At 38.9% G+C, this 15,796-nt stretch overlaps 1 pseudogene; it reads left to right on the top strand.

Moving 5' to 3' along the window:
- The first annotated feature begins 13,179 nt into the window (after positions 1–13,179).
- LOC119530393 lies at positions 13,180–15,074 on the top strand (annotated as a pseudogene).
- Positions 15,075–15,796: the final 722 nt, after the last annotated feature.

Here is a 15,796-nt window from a genome sequence, read left to right on the forward strand (position 1 = left end):
GCTCATACCAGTTTGCAAAGGTTGATTATGTGCATATCCCAACCCAACATTCAATGACTCGCATTGATAGCTTTAAAGGGGACAGAGTGGGAGTATTTACACCATGGAAATCAGCAAATACAAGAAATAAGGACTCTTTTCCTATAGAGAGCTAGTTGTTAAACATTTACCAGCACAACTTCAGCAGGCTTTCACAAGGCAAAATCCCCACTATTGGTTTCTTACTGCATTTTTCCGTACAGTTAGATCAACTAAAAACCGTGTTGATAATGGAGCAGAGAAAGGGAATCTGAACAATGCACACATGTATTTTTAGCAGCATAAAATAGATGGGTTGGAAAATTATGAGATAACAAAAAATAAGGACGGACTTGATTGCAGTACAACTAGCCTGTGAAAATAGAAGTCCTAGGAAACAAACATGCACAGTGCCTTTCCTCTACCATGGAAGCTGCAGGGAAAAGTTGGCAGTGTATTTTGTCTCTTCCCATGCTATTTCTAACAGTCTGGCTTCTCTGTGAACATGCAAATTATGAAGAGTTTAATCACTTCACTTTAACTTTTTTAGAATCACTGATCATTTCTGATCAGAAAACATACTTAGCCATTAATAAGTAGGTACTTCCTAAACCCAGGTAATCAGCTGTAAAACATGACCTTCAACAGAGTCCAAGGAACACTCCAGTGCTCAGGAAAGTAGGGGAAAGGGTGGGACAAGAGTGAGATAGAGCTAGAACAAGAAAAGAAATCAAGAATGGCACCTAGGATGGGGTGAGGTCTGTAAAGGTTAAGTTTCCACTATGTTAGTAGGGTTCCCATTGATGTCTTGAAATGACTACACAGTGTCTGTGTTTGCCACTGCCCTTTTCTTCCCTGACATTTCTCCCTGTATCTGAGCAGTGTGGGCATGTGTTGGGGATTGAATTGTGTACCCCAGTTTGGACATGTTCTTGGTCCTTGGTCTGCATTGTGGTGGGAACGAACCCATTATAAATAAGATCTCTTCAGATGTTACTTCATTTAAGGTGTGGCCCAACTGAATCATATTGGACTTTAATCCAGATTGCTGGAGCCCTTTGTAAGCAGAACAAAAGTAGGGTGGAGAGAGATGCCACAGGGAACAGGTAGTAGCCAGAAGTCTACAGAACTCAGGGGAGAAAGGAAAAGATATCAACATTGCATTGCCATGTGACAGAAAAGCCAATGAACCCCCCAAAAATTGCTGGCCAGCCAGAAGTTACTGACCCCAAGAGGAAGCAAGCCTTCTACCTCTGAAATGAGCCAATAAATTCCTGTTGTTAAGTCAACCCATTGCATGGCATTTGTTTTAAACAGCAGCTAGGAAACTACAACAGCATGCAAGGAAATTTTGTGAAAAGCTATCTTCTATCATGAGTCCACTAAAGGAAAAAAAAAACTTGGATACTTTCTTCTAGGGCTCAAAAGCAACAGTTAATTTTTAGTTTAAGTTTATGTTTCCCTTAGAGAAAGAGCTGTCCAGTGCATCAGATAATTTTCAAAATATGCTAGCAGAAATATAATTCCAAGAACTTGAAGGAGGAAAGTGAAAATAATAATGAATGGTAAGTTATCTGTCATAAATGACAGCTGCTAAGTCTTGCGTGTAGGAGAAGGAGGTGTACAACTTAATTAGAAAATGTCCTCCCAGACTACCAATAGCATCTAAGTAGATGCTCTACTTAGTTTGCCATGGACCATTGTCTTTCTCTACAAATCTAAATTAGCATCTGCAGCCATTCTCCTAGAAGTAAAGACTTTGGCTATGTGCTTCTAAACACTCACTGGTCTTGAACTAAATTTGAATCATGAATAGAGTATTATTTAAAGGTTGATTATCTTCATGCAACTGCACTTCAGCAATGAAACTAAAACACCTTGAACAAAATTCTGCTTTATTGCCAAGAGTGCTGTGGTTAGGCTTCAGTTTAATAAACTTACCTAGCATTTGTATCTTTAAATGCCTTTAGGTATTTTTCTTCAAGGTGATATGTAATCTATAGAAACTTGAGCATGAGTGATTAAAAAATAAAACTCTGAGCTAGTTTGTAAGTGGGGGTGGCTAATAGAGTCCCACAGAAAGTGTCATGGCCCTGTGAAAATTGGAGGAAGAGGGGAGTCTTTTCTCTTTTCATCTCTAACTTCAAATAAGAAACAACTGTTCTGTCCCAAAGAAGACACTGATTCCACTGAGAAAATTCACAGAACCAGACGCACACGTTAGGAAGCAATCTGAAGTGCAAACCAAAGTGATGTACACAGTTAATAAGTAAACTTTGTTTCACCTGTGACATCTAGAAGCCCTGCAGGTACAGTTTGTTATGCATGGGAGGGTCTGGTGGTGGGGGGAGGGCTATCTTGTTATTAGACAATAATAAATCTACAGCGCACCAGAGATGGCCCAGACTTTGAATCTATAGGCATTATCCCCACCTCCATCCTGAAGAGACAAGGCAAGTCCTTGCAGTACTTGGTCCCAGAAGAGTTGACAACATACAGACTCCACAGCTAATGGTAAACACCTAGACTGTGATACTGCTGATGTGTTATTTTGCTCTTGTAGAGTGGGAGAGGGAAAAGGGGATCTGGAGAAAGAAAATTCCACCCTCTCAACCCAGGGAAGACTAAGGACCACCTAGAGAAGTCAAGGAGGGATTAACAGGGAAAGGCTATGCTTCTTTTTTATTTTTCCTTCCTATTTGAAGACTTAGCCAGAAATTGGCATGCTCGTAAGTATTCTGTATTGAACACAAATTTCATTAGCGTACAAGTCAGTGAAAATGGTCCTGAAGCAAAAAGGAGCATCTCAACACAGGCTAGACCTTGAGCTAAGAACAATGGGGCAGGCGAACAGAGCACTCACTTAACAAGTGTGTGCCAGACTTCCACATGGTCCTGAAATATGAACCTGTCATGGATGGCCCAAATGTCCACTTCAGCAATTTCAGCATCTTCCCAAAGCCCTATCAGTGGGATTGTGCCTAACAGTCTATTATCTGAGAGTACCTAATGCCCTAAAACTATATCATATCAAATACTGAAGCACTAACACCTTTCTTATTGAATGTTCAGAAATATGTGAAGAGTAGCTACTCTGAATTCAGAGGTTGAGGAACGCTTCCAAGATGCTCTGATAATTCTGGACTTCAGGGACACAGACCAGCCCATCATGTCAGAAACAAGGTTGAGGAGGCTCTTTTGCAGGTGTACTTAGAATCATTAGGAAAGTAAGAGGAAATCAAGAAGGGTTACAGCCAAACTCTACAAATCAGTAAACAGTTTGAGGAACCCAAGGTAATTTATGACTAATAATCCTAAAAATCTGTGGTATTTCCATGCTGCTACACATACATATATATTTTAAAAGTATAGAAGGCCTGATAGGTTAGTATAGAGACAAAAGTATTACTGCTGCTATTAATCAATTAATTAAAAAAACAATGTGACAAGTCCACACTATTTCTACTTTTGTTTTCCGCGCAGAGTAGGAAAAACTATTCGTGAGTCAGTTGCTGTGTTTCTGTCAGTGACATCATCTTTGATTTTCAATCCACAATAGCACAGGAATGATCACTATAATCACAAAACAATCCCCTAGGGCTTTATGAAATTTCAAGTACCTTCCTATGTGTTATTTAATATTACAAAAACCCTGTGAAAAAGGCAGCCTATCAAGGCAGACATAGTAGCATTAGAAAGAGAGAGGAAGAAAGAGAAGAGGAAGATGCAGGAGAAGAGGGAGGAAAGGAAGGAGGGGAAAATCTGCATACACAGCTCTTCCTGTAATGGGATAATCCTCATAAGCTTTTTGTACCTACTAACAAATGTTCACAGGGTTAAGATCCACATGGTTCTTTGGACTCTTCATCTACAAATTCTACGTATTTGTATAATCATATACTTAAGATTGATTGATCATATCACCAACCTTAGCTATAATATTTTTCATGTGTTCATATACAAAGTTGGGGAAGCTTCATGAAAACAACAGTAAGAGCACAAAACAACAGTAAAGCCCAAAGTTGAGAAAGAATGAAGAATCAGCAAGCACTTTCTCTATAGGTCTAATAATCTTCTTTGTCAGTGAAGTACTGTATAGCGAAGTAGTAAGCTTACATTAAAATCACGGAAACAGGGCATGTAAAGAGTAGTTTGTCTCAAAACACCTCTCAGAGAAGCCTAGGGAAGGGAAACCCCTCCCATTTTGTCCTCAGTTCAACTCCCAAGATTCCCAACTTCACCGTGTGAGTCACACTGCAATTGCATATGATATGCATCTGCATGGATCCCTTCTGTTTCCGCAGGGAATTTCAAGCCCCTGCCTGCCTATAATAAGGGGAAAAAATCAGTGCAACAATGTGTCCGGATGCAGAAAAGCTGGCAGCCAGCAAAAACAGTAGTGCATTTGGCTGATTTTCTTTTTCAGGGCTTTTTACTGTAAAGAAAATTGACTTCCATGGATTAAGAGAAATTCAACATTTGCATCCCTTTCTTGAATTTGATCTCTTTGTTTCCAATTTTAATATATCCTGGGAAGTTTCCTGTGAATATGTAAACAAGCTTTGTGTTTATTTTAATCACCTTTTCCTCTTGTTTCCAGGCTCTAGACAATTCCAGCCCCCGCTAGAATTCTGGTGGTTAGTGTAGAATACAACCAAGTTATAACCCACGTCTCTCCTTTTATAAGAGGACGTGGTGGGATAAATAAAAGGAATGGATTTCCTAAAGCAGCTGAGACTCCTTTCATCTGGCTAAAGAACTAACTCCTCAAAAATCAGTCAACTGAGCTACTTTGGGACAGAAAAGAAAACCTTTGAGGTAACTAATTCATGACTTTGGAACCTGAATACCCACCCAAGAAAGCATCACTCCCTCTCTTATTAATCCTGAATATTGTACCTCTACTTTGCTTCTCAGTGAATCACCTTGAAGATGTTGCCACATTTAGTGTCTATTACTCCTTCTCATCCGATTGTTTCTTCAACCCGCTATAATCTGGCATCTGTCCCTATTACTTTCCTGACAATTAGAATGACAGTGGTCACCAGTGATCTACTTATTGATAATACAGTGGATGCTTCTTAGTGCTTATTTTACTGGATTTCTCTGTGATACTTGAAGATTCTGACCATCCTCTCCTTTAGGAAATTTTTCTTGTTTCCATAAACCAACTTAAATACAGGTTTCTTTTGTATTCACTTAGTCTTTCATTATTTCATTCATTCTGTGTTTTCAATATCACCACTTTAATTTTCATGTCTATATTGCTAGCCTACACCTGCTTCCTAAGTCCTTACATCGTGCACCTGCCCACCTCAGTTTCTGCAGCAGTGGTGGTAGACAAGTTCAACTCACCTCCAGACACCAAACTCCTATCCCAAGTGCCTCATGCATTTCTTTCCAAGTTCTACCTCAGAACCTTCTATAATGCTATAGGAGTTGACTTGCCCACTGTGGTAGATTGAATTACATACTCCAACATAGACATGTTCTTAATCTTAATTCACATTCCTATGCGTGTGAACCCATTATAAATAGGACCTCTTGAAGATGTTATTTTTAGATAAGGTGAGGTCAACTAAATGAGGGTAGATCTTAATCCATACTACTGGAGACCTTATAAAGAGAAAAAACTAGAAGTCATAAGTCAGAGAAGGCCAAATGGAGAAGCCAGAAGCCAACAGAGACCAGAAGAGCAGATGAAAGGAGAGAACAATGCCATGTGATAGAAGGCAGAGATATAAGCTAAGGAATCCAATGTTTTGCTTGCAGCCAGCACCAGACTGCTACAAAATTTCGAGGAGAAAGCAAGACTTGCCAATTTTGGACTTCTTCTAGCCTCAAAATCATAAGCTAATAAATTCCCATTGTTCAAGTCAACCCACTGCATAGTATTTGTCATAGCATCTTGGAAAACTAAGACACCCACTTAAACAAGAGCAGCCCACAATGGGGACAAGAGCCAGTGGTTAAACCTTTGGACTCCCGTCTTTCAGGTAGATACTTTGGGGAGACATTCATTGTTCTTCTGAGACTCCCATTTGCCTAGAGCATTGACCTCAGTAAAGTACTGGCTTTTTATTCTGGCTTTTCCATCTTCCTTATCTCACTGTCTCCACTTGGTCATTCATACTTGGGGTCACTTCCCAAATAAACTACCTGTGCCCAAATTCTTGTCTCAAGCACTGATTTTAGGGAAATCAAAACAAAGGCAAATGGTACCAGGAATGGCACTGGAAAGCAGATCTACAAATGAGATTCTATAACTAGATTGTTCTACATTCAGATGATACCAATGATTCCATTACTGGTGGTAAGCAGATTACACCTATCAAGCTATAGCATTCAGTTATGAAGATTCTCACCTGTAGTGGTTGTGGTATAGTATAGGGAAAAGGAAAAGCACTACACTGAATGATATGGGGCAATAGTAAGTATCAGGATTATGGAGTTGACTGGATTTTGTTCACTGCTTAAAAGACTTGAGGAAATAGAATAGAATATGGAATAGAAATAGAATACCAGGCTCAACTTAGTAGACACTGGGAAGACCAAAAGACCTCCATGAACATTTCAAAGAGACCTTCAACTCCTCCTTTCAGAAGGTAGTCTATGCTGAAACCGAGCATCAATCATCAATATACAAAAATATACAACAGTATACACAATATATAAAAATAATCGAGTGTATTTTCATACACTAGCAATGGGTATATACAACTCATACAAATGACAGACTATAGTTAAAAGTAATATTGTAATAGTCTTTCATTAGTTGTAACAAAGGTACCACATCAATGCTAAGTGTCAATAATAGGGAGGTTTATGGGGTATGGGATTTTCTTTTTGGAACAATGACAATATTCTCAAATTGATTGTGGTGATGAATGCACAATTCTGGGATTATACTGAGAGCCATCAATTGTATACTTTGGATGGATTGTGTGGTGTGTGAATAAAACTTTTCTTTAAAAAAGGTCCTCTGGCAATTGTATAAAAATGTAGCTTATGAGGGGTGACAATGGGATTGGGAAAGCCATAAGGACCACACTCCACTTTGTCTAGTTTATGGATGGATGAGTAGAAAAATAGGGGAAGGAAACAAACAAACAAACAGACAAAGGTACCCAGTGTTCTTTTTTACTTCAATTGCTCTTTTTCACTTTAATTATTATTCTTGTTATTTTTGTGTGTGTGCTAATGAAGGTGTCAGGGATTGATTTAGGTGATGATGTACAACTATGTAATGGTACTGTGAACAATTGAATGTACAATTTGTTTTGTATGACTGCAGGGTATGTGAATATATCTCAATAAAATGAAGAAAAATAAAAATAAAAAATAAATAAATATATATATATATATATATATATATATATATAAAGTCCTCTGGGAAACTTTTTTTAAATGCTGATTCCTTGCTTCTACATTACCCCACCTCCATCTCAAATCCCATCCCTGAGATTCTAATTCAATAAATCTTAATTGGTTCTAGAAATCTATATTTTTTCAAAGCTATTCCAGGTGATTCTGGCAATAAACCATGCTTTGGTAGTTGGGATGGCCAAGAACAAACCCAAACTGGGCTGACCTTGTTTTAACCCAGAATCCCATGGTAGATGGACTCTTCGGAACCAGAATGAATTTCAGGGTGCCTAGTGGATTACCCAAGAGGCTCAAGTTGGGCCAAAGTCAGTGAATACCAAATACCACAAAGTGTGTTTGGGCACTTTTTGCCCAAGAGTAAAGTAGCATCAAGTGACATCTGGAGGAATGCTGTTTTACCAAAATATCTTGAGATTCCTGTATGGTAAGTTTTTTACTTCTTGCACAATTTTGATGATCCTCTTTGCCCCATTGTAAATTAGTTCCAAAATTTTTTCCTCAGTTGATTTCTTTAGATAGCAAGTTTGTTAATAAAGTACCCTATTTCTGAAAGGAGGAAGTGAGGAGTGAAATGTATTTAATATAGAGGAAACATTTGAATTCCAAGAGAAGGAAGTAAAATATGAAGAAAGCAGTAATGGGCAAAAGTTCAGTTCCTGAAATTTTGTATTTTAATGATGGGTTAGCTAAATGACCAGAAAATTTACATTTAAGGAGTTGACACTAAATTGAAAGGAGATGAAATGACTAAGCTTCCAACTACTGTTTAACCATATTCCATGATTACAGATAGTTAAACAGGTACATTTCCAGGGTTTTTACTATTCAAACATAAAAATTTGGGCCTGTAAAGAGAAGATTACTTTTTATTATTCTAAAATTATAAATACTTTGCAGTTTCTTCAGAATTGATATACTTTGTTGACTAAACAGCATTGCCTCTTAGTGAGTTCCAATGCTGCAATTTGGCTCCTTCTGGCAAATTAAATACAATTATGGAAACTACTAGGATTTGGAGTGTATTAGTTAGGGTTCTCTCGGGAAACAGAATCAATGAGAGATGTCTCTGATTATCAAATTGTAAAAGTGACTCACGCAACTGTGGGTATGCTCCAGTCCAAATTCTGCAGAGCCGTCAACAAACTGTCAACTCCAAGGAAGATGTCCAATGAACTCCTCGGGAAATGAACCGACAACTTTGACGAACTCCTCAGGAAACGAACCAGCAACTTCGACGAGCTCCCCAGGAAATTCTTCACTGGGCAGCCAAAGAAGAAGTGAAGGTTCTCTAACCATCCGGCTTATAAGCCTTCAACGGATCACCCGGACCAAATCCAGCCAATTGCATTCTCTCATTGTGGAAGGCACGCCCCTTGATGAGTCATCAGTCAGCTGCAGTCAATTGAGTGATGATCCAACAAACCAGCCCATTGGTTTATTAACCAGCCTCAAATATCCTCACAGCAATCATCAGGCCAATGTCTGCTTGACCAGACAGCTGGGTCACCTAGCCAAGTTGACACATGAACCCAACCATCACATGGAGTATAAGCTAATTAATGTGGTACATGTGTAGTAGACAGTAATTTCTCTGGTTGAAAACTAGCTTGTCTTGTTCTATGTTTGAACTATGGTTTAAGAAACATTGCAATATGTAAGCAAGATTTCATTCTTGGGTATTCTGTTTGCTCAGCCTACCATGGACATATTTAGAAAAATAAAGCCCAAATTGGAATCTTCAAAGAAAAATTCCATTTAGAGCAGTATAAAAAAGAATAAAATATTTGAAAATAAATTTAATAGAAGTGCAAGACTTGTATACTAAAAACTACAAAATATCTCTGAAGGAAATTAGAGAAACTCTAAATAAATAGAAAGACATCCCATGTTCATAGATCAGAAAAGTTAATATCATTAAAATTGACATATTCTCTAAGTTGATCTACATATTCAACACAATCCCTATCAAAACCCCAACTAGATGTTTTACAAAAATTGAAAAGATGATCCTAAAATTCATATGGAAATGCTAGGGACCCAGCATAGCCAAAATAATATGGAAAAGGAAATTTGGAGGACTCATTCATACTTCCCAATTCCAAGCCTAACTGCAAAGCTACAAAATAGAGACAGTTTGGTGCTAACAACAGAACAGAAAAATAGATCAGTGGAATACAAAACAGAGTCCAGAAATAAACCCTCACATTTATAGCCAAATTATGTTCATCAAGGGAGCTAAGGAAATTCAATGGGTATTGAATTGTGTTTTCAGCAACTGATGCTGGGGCAGCTGAATATGGACTTGCAGAAGAATGAATCTGGACCCCTACTTCACATCATACTCAAAAATGAACTCAAAATGGATCACACATTTAAGAGTTAAAGATATAAAACTCTTAGAAAACATAAGTAAATCACAACATTGGATTAGGCAATGCTTTCTTACATATGACACCAAAAGCATTCTTAATGAAAGAAAAAATGACATACTGCACTTTATCAAAATAAGAACCTTTACTTCTTCAAATGTCAACATCAAGTAAGTGAAAATACAAACTCAAGAATGGGAGAAAATATTTGCAAATCATATATCCGAAAAGGGACTTATATATAGAATACTTAAAAACTCTTGAAACTCAACAATTAAAAAGACAGCCCAATTAAAAAATGGGAAAAGGATTTGAAAAGACATTTCCCTAAAGAAGTTATGTGAATAACCACCAAACATGTGAAAAGATGCCCAATAACATTAGTCATTAGGAAAATAAAAACCACAATGAGACACTGCTTCACGTTACTGGCACGGCTAAAGTCAAAACATCAGACAATAACAAGTGTTAACAAGAATGTGGACTTCATACATTGCTGGTGGTAATATAAAACGATGCAACCACTTTGGAAAATTGTTTGGCCTTAACAACTTAATGTTAAACATAGACTTACTATGTGATCCAGAAACTCCACTACTAGACATCTACCCGAGAGAAATGAAAGCATATGTCCACCCAAAAAACTTGTATAAGAATGTTCATAGTAGCATTATTCAAAAGAGTCAAAAAGTGAAAACAACTCAAATGTCCATCAGTCAATGAATGGACAAACAATATGTGCTATATCCACACAATAGAATATTGTTCTGCAATAAAAAGGAAAAATCACTGACGTGGTGGAATGTGGATGAACCTTGAAAACATTGTACTAAGTGAACAAAGCCAGTCACACATAAAGAGACAAATATTGCCTGATTCCATTACATAAAATGTCCATCATAGTAAAATCTATAAAGACAGAAAGTTGATCAGTGGTTGCCTAAAACTGGATGGGACAGTTTAGGGAGGGGAGCAAAAGAAATGGGGACTGACTGCTAATTGATATCAAATTTCTTTGGGGATGATAAAAATGTTCTAAAATTAGATTATAGTGATGCTTGCGCAACATGTAAATATGCTAAAAACTATTGAATTATACACTTAAATGGGTGAAGTTTATGGTGTATAAATTATATCTCAATAAAGTTGCTTTTTTTAAAGTAAGAAAATAAACTCTTTATTGGTTTTCTTCCCTCTCTTGCCTCACTTTTCCATTCTCTTTCAATTATTTCCAGAGATCACCTCCCCAAAAATCTACTTGCACATGAATCCTTCATTCATGCTGTGCTTCTGGGAAAATTAAATTATAATAATAATGGGTCTCTTTAGAATTTGAAGGTAGTACATGCCACAATTGAGAATGACCCATTTGGGGGTTTCTACGAAGGTTGGAAATTTCCAGTGGGCTTAGACCAATGGGGATCTCAAGAGTTGGTCCAGGATAGATGCAAACCTCCCCAGCACACAGATCACAAGATCTGGGAGAACTAGAAAAAGATGTTTTGTGGGGACTCAGCCCAGACCCCCATGGTTTTAAAACAAGTTAAACCTTCTGCAATAGGGATTGAGTCACTCACCATGGCACATCAAATATTTTTGTAACCAGATATGCCAACATGAGCTGGATATTGTGAGATCCACCAAATTTTGTGACTGGTTGTTTATATTACAGTCCCAATCAGTCACATGGTGGAAGTAATATATTGGGGGTCAGCCTCAGAGGTCTAGTGGACACAAATAAATTACATCAGTATGTGACCCTGATCCTCCTGTTACTTGCCTTTATTGTACCAATGCATCAGTGGCTCTCCCTCAACATTCAACTATGTCCTCACTAAGTTCTCCTCACAGAGGAAGAAAAATCTTGGGCCTGTTCAATCAACACGATATGTGATGTGAGACAAAAATGGGCTGCTGCCACACTACAGCTCCACTCTTTGTTGTCACTCAGGGACAATAAAGAAGGAAAATCCTTCCCGTTTAGCAGAGCTTCGAGCAGTATACTTGGTTGCCCACATTTTAAGAAGGGAGACGTGGCCTGAGATAAGGGTATATAGAGACTCTTGAGCAATGGAAAATGACTTGGCTGCATCATCAATGACCTAGAAGTAGAAAGATTGAAAGACTGCAAACAAAGAAGTCTAGGGAAAAAGCACATGGACAGATTTATGAGAAATAGGCACGAAGAGTGTGGATTATCGTGCTTTATGTTAATGCCCACCAGAGAGCAACTACCACCGAGAAGGTATTCAAAAACCACTTGTACAGAAGGACCATCCTGTGGATGTGAGCCAGTCTCTGTACACAGCCACTCCAGTGACTTTGCAAAGGACTCATGAATAGAATGGACATGGTGTCAGTGGTAGAGATTATGAATGTATCCAATAGCATAGGCTCTTTCTCTCCAAGGATGACCTAGGTACTGCTGCTGCTGGATGTCTGGCATCAACAACAGAGACTAAATGTAAACAATCAACATAATACCATTCTCAAGGAGACCAGCCACCAACTGGTATCAAGTTGATTATACCTAACCCCTTCTACCTAATGGAACAGAAATTCATTCTGCCCATATTTGATGCCTACACTGGAAATGGGTTTGCCTTCTCTGCCTTTGAGTTCATCAACATCTGAGGACTTACAGAAGTTTTGTTTATTCACATGACATACTGCATAACACAGTTTCAGACCAAGTGACCCAACTTATGATGAAGGAGGTGTGACCATGGGTGAATGACCTTAGGAGACTACCAAATACTGCCTTGTCCAGAAATGGCTGGCCTAAAAAATAATGGAATGGCCTTTTTAAAGCCTAGATAAGTACTAGCTAAAGTATGACACACTATGGGGCTGATGTACTATCCTCAGAATGTGATGTATGTACCAAAATAACAGTCACTGTATGATACTGTTTCCACAGTAACTAGAGTACCTGGGTCAAGTAGTATTGGCCCCTCATCATCATTGACAATGATGCATTTGAAGAATTTGGGCTTCCTTTCCTACAGTCTTAGGTTCTGTTGAAAGAGTTCCTAACTCTAGAAAGAGATGGGACAGTTAAAAATACTTCCATCAGGAAATGTAATTATTCCACTAAACATGAAGTGATAGCTCCTCATGCCAATGGACCAACAGGCAAAGAAAGGAGATACTTTACAGATGGGAAAGTTCACCCTGAATCTCTTGAAGAGTTACAGTTGCTACAAAATTGAGGTAAAGAGAAGAAGCACTCATCATAGTATATTGTGGTGTTTCCATACTCAGTGATAGTGATACGAGTGAACTAGCAATGGGAGCAATCACAGCCTCATGAGGGCAAAGCAAACAAGGACCTCAACACTTCATCCCCACCAGCCATGCCACCTATACCAGCTTAAGTATTAACTGACAGTGAGAAATATCTAGCATGGATGATGCAGAAGTGAGAAGATAAAAATCAATTACAATATAAGGACCAAGTAAGAGGAGAGAGCCTGTAGTTTGTTCTACTAATTCACCTGAACATCTTTCTGCCTTCTGCCCACAGGTCTTCTCTAAACTCACAGAAGCTTCCATGGCTGAAAGAAGTGCATGGAATTCACACCTCAAGGGCTTCCTTCACTTCTGCTCATCCAATCAACCCTTACATCCAGTTAGCCTTACTTCATAAGTATCTATTGACTCTACCTTTTGAACTCTCACTAGAGTCTCTTATCTGATCCCCTTACTGCAACCTCACTCATGCTCAACCTTATTCTATGATACTAAGACAGCTTATAAATGCAAGTTTTGCCTCTGCCCTTCTTTAAATCTTTCAATGACTCCATATCACCCGCAGGTTAACGACTAAGTTTCTTAGCAAGGCATATAAGATCATGAATGGTCTCTGTCTACCTCACCAGGCTCATTTCCTACCAGTTTTCATCACAAAGCCACTTTACTCTCTAGAAATATCAAGTAGCTTAAGTTGTCAAATGTCCTGTTGTTTATACCAGCTAATATCCATTACCCCCCTGGAAGCTGCATTCTAAATTCTCTCCAGAAACCAACACCCTCCCTCATTCCCAGTCTAGTGTTTACTATTAGGCCACAATGATGTATCAAGGATGGGCACATAACCCAGTCAGAGCCAGCGATTCACGATGGGACTTATATTTTCAGGAATACTGGGAAACTCTCAAGCTTTTCTATTAGACAGAACTGCAGGAATTACATAACCTCTGCATCTACTGGCAGTTATCTAGAGACCAAAAGGGATAGCCTGTCTGAGAAAGAAGCCAACACAGAAGAAGCCAAGTGAATGATGGAGAGAAAGGAACTGGATACAGATTGCAGCATCTAAGATCTGTCTGTAGCAAACCAGAAGCCAGAGCTATCTCTAGACTGTTTATTTGAACAAAGACCTTCCCTTTCTCAGCTTAAGTGTGATTTGGTTTTTCTGTTATTGACCACTAAATGTGTTCTAACTGATAAACATTTACTGCTTCATGCCTTCATATATTTGTGCAGGCAATTCCCTCCACCTAAAATGCCTTATTTAAATATCTAGGTTAAATAGTATCTTCTCCTAGAAGTCTTCCCCAATTACCCAGAAGTGTTAGTTATCTTCTTCAGTTTCTCCTCTCTGTACATGAATATGCTACTTTTGAATTTAGTATCATGTATGATATGTATAATTAATATATAGGTCTCCCCCACCAGACTATTAGTTTTTGAAGAAAGGGAACGTGTTTCTTTCAACTAACCCAATGACACGTACATAGTAGGCACTTGTTTTGGTTATGTAGTGCTGTGTAACAAAACTATTCAAAACTCAACGGCTCAGCACCGCAGCACAGGCGCCGCCCGGCACCCAATCAACTTCCTGGACCACGGCCAACACCGAGCGCACCTTCATCGCGATCAAGCTGGACCGCGTGCAGCACGGCCTGATGGGCGAGATCATCAAGTGCTTTGAACAGAAGAATTTCCGCCTCGTGGCCGTGAAGTTCCTTCGGGCCTCTGAAGAACACCTGAAGCAAGACTTCACTGACTTGAAAGATGGCCAATTCTTCCCAGGGCTGGTGAAGTACATGAACTCAGGGCCAGTCGTGACCATGGTCTGGGAGGGACTGAACGTGGTGAGGACAGGTCCAGTGATGCTTGGGGAGACCAGTCCAGTGGATTCTAAGCCAGGCACCATTCGTGGGGACTTCTGCATTCAAGTTGGCAGGAACATCATTTATGGCTGTAAAAAGTGCTGAAAAAGAAATCAGTCTATGGTTTAAGCCTGAAGAGTTGGTTGACTACAAGTCTTGTGCTCACAACTGGGCCTATGAATAAGAGGTGGACAAAGCAGCAATCTCTTCCCTTTTGGCACTGCTTGATGTGTCCCTGGACACAGCTCTTCATTCCACAGACTTGGAAGCAATAGGATTGATCATTCTTTTTTAAAGCATATTTACCAATAAAGCCTCTGGGAACAGGGAAAAAAAAATTTAATGGCATAAAACAACTAAAGTTTTAAATTTCTCATGACTCTGTGGTTTTACTGAGGTGTTGTTCTGATTGACGTAGTGTCAGCTGGGCATTAAGACAATTTGAAGATCCAAAATGGCTTCACACACATCAGCTTCAGCTGACACCCTGGAGCTCAGCTAGCACTGTCAGCCAGGAGCCTTTATTCGCGTCACATGGACCTCTCCATGGTGCTACTTGGGCTTCCTCAAGTGATCGCTGAGTTCTAAGAAAATCGCTGAGTCCCCAGCAACAAAGGCAGAAGCTGCAGACCTTTTAAGGTCCATCCTTGGAAAGTTACACAGCATTACTTTTGCCAATATTGTTGGTCAAAAATAAATGTACAACACAACAGTGAATCCTACTGTGAACCATGGGCTATAGCTAATAGTTCAGTTATAAAGACGTTCTTTCATGAATTGTAACAAATGTACCCACTAGTACAAGGTGTAACAATAGGGTTGTATATGGGAACTCTTCATTTTATGCATGAATTTTCTGCAAATCTACATCTCTAATTAAAAAATGTCATGAGTCCAGTCAAAATT

This window comes from Choloepus didactylus, chromosome 3 (assembly GCF_015220235.1).
Source record: "Choloepus didactylus isolate mChoDid1 chromosome 3, mChoDid1.pri, whole genome shotgun sequence".
Lineage (NCBI taxonomy): Eukaryota > Metazoa > Chordata > Mammalia > Pilosa > Megalonychidae > Choloepus > Choloepus didactylus.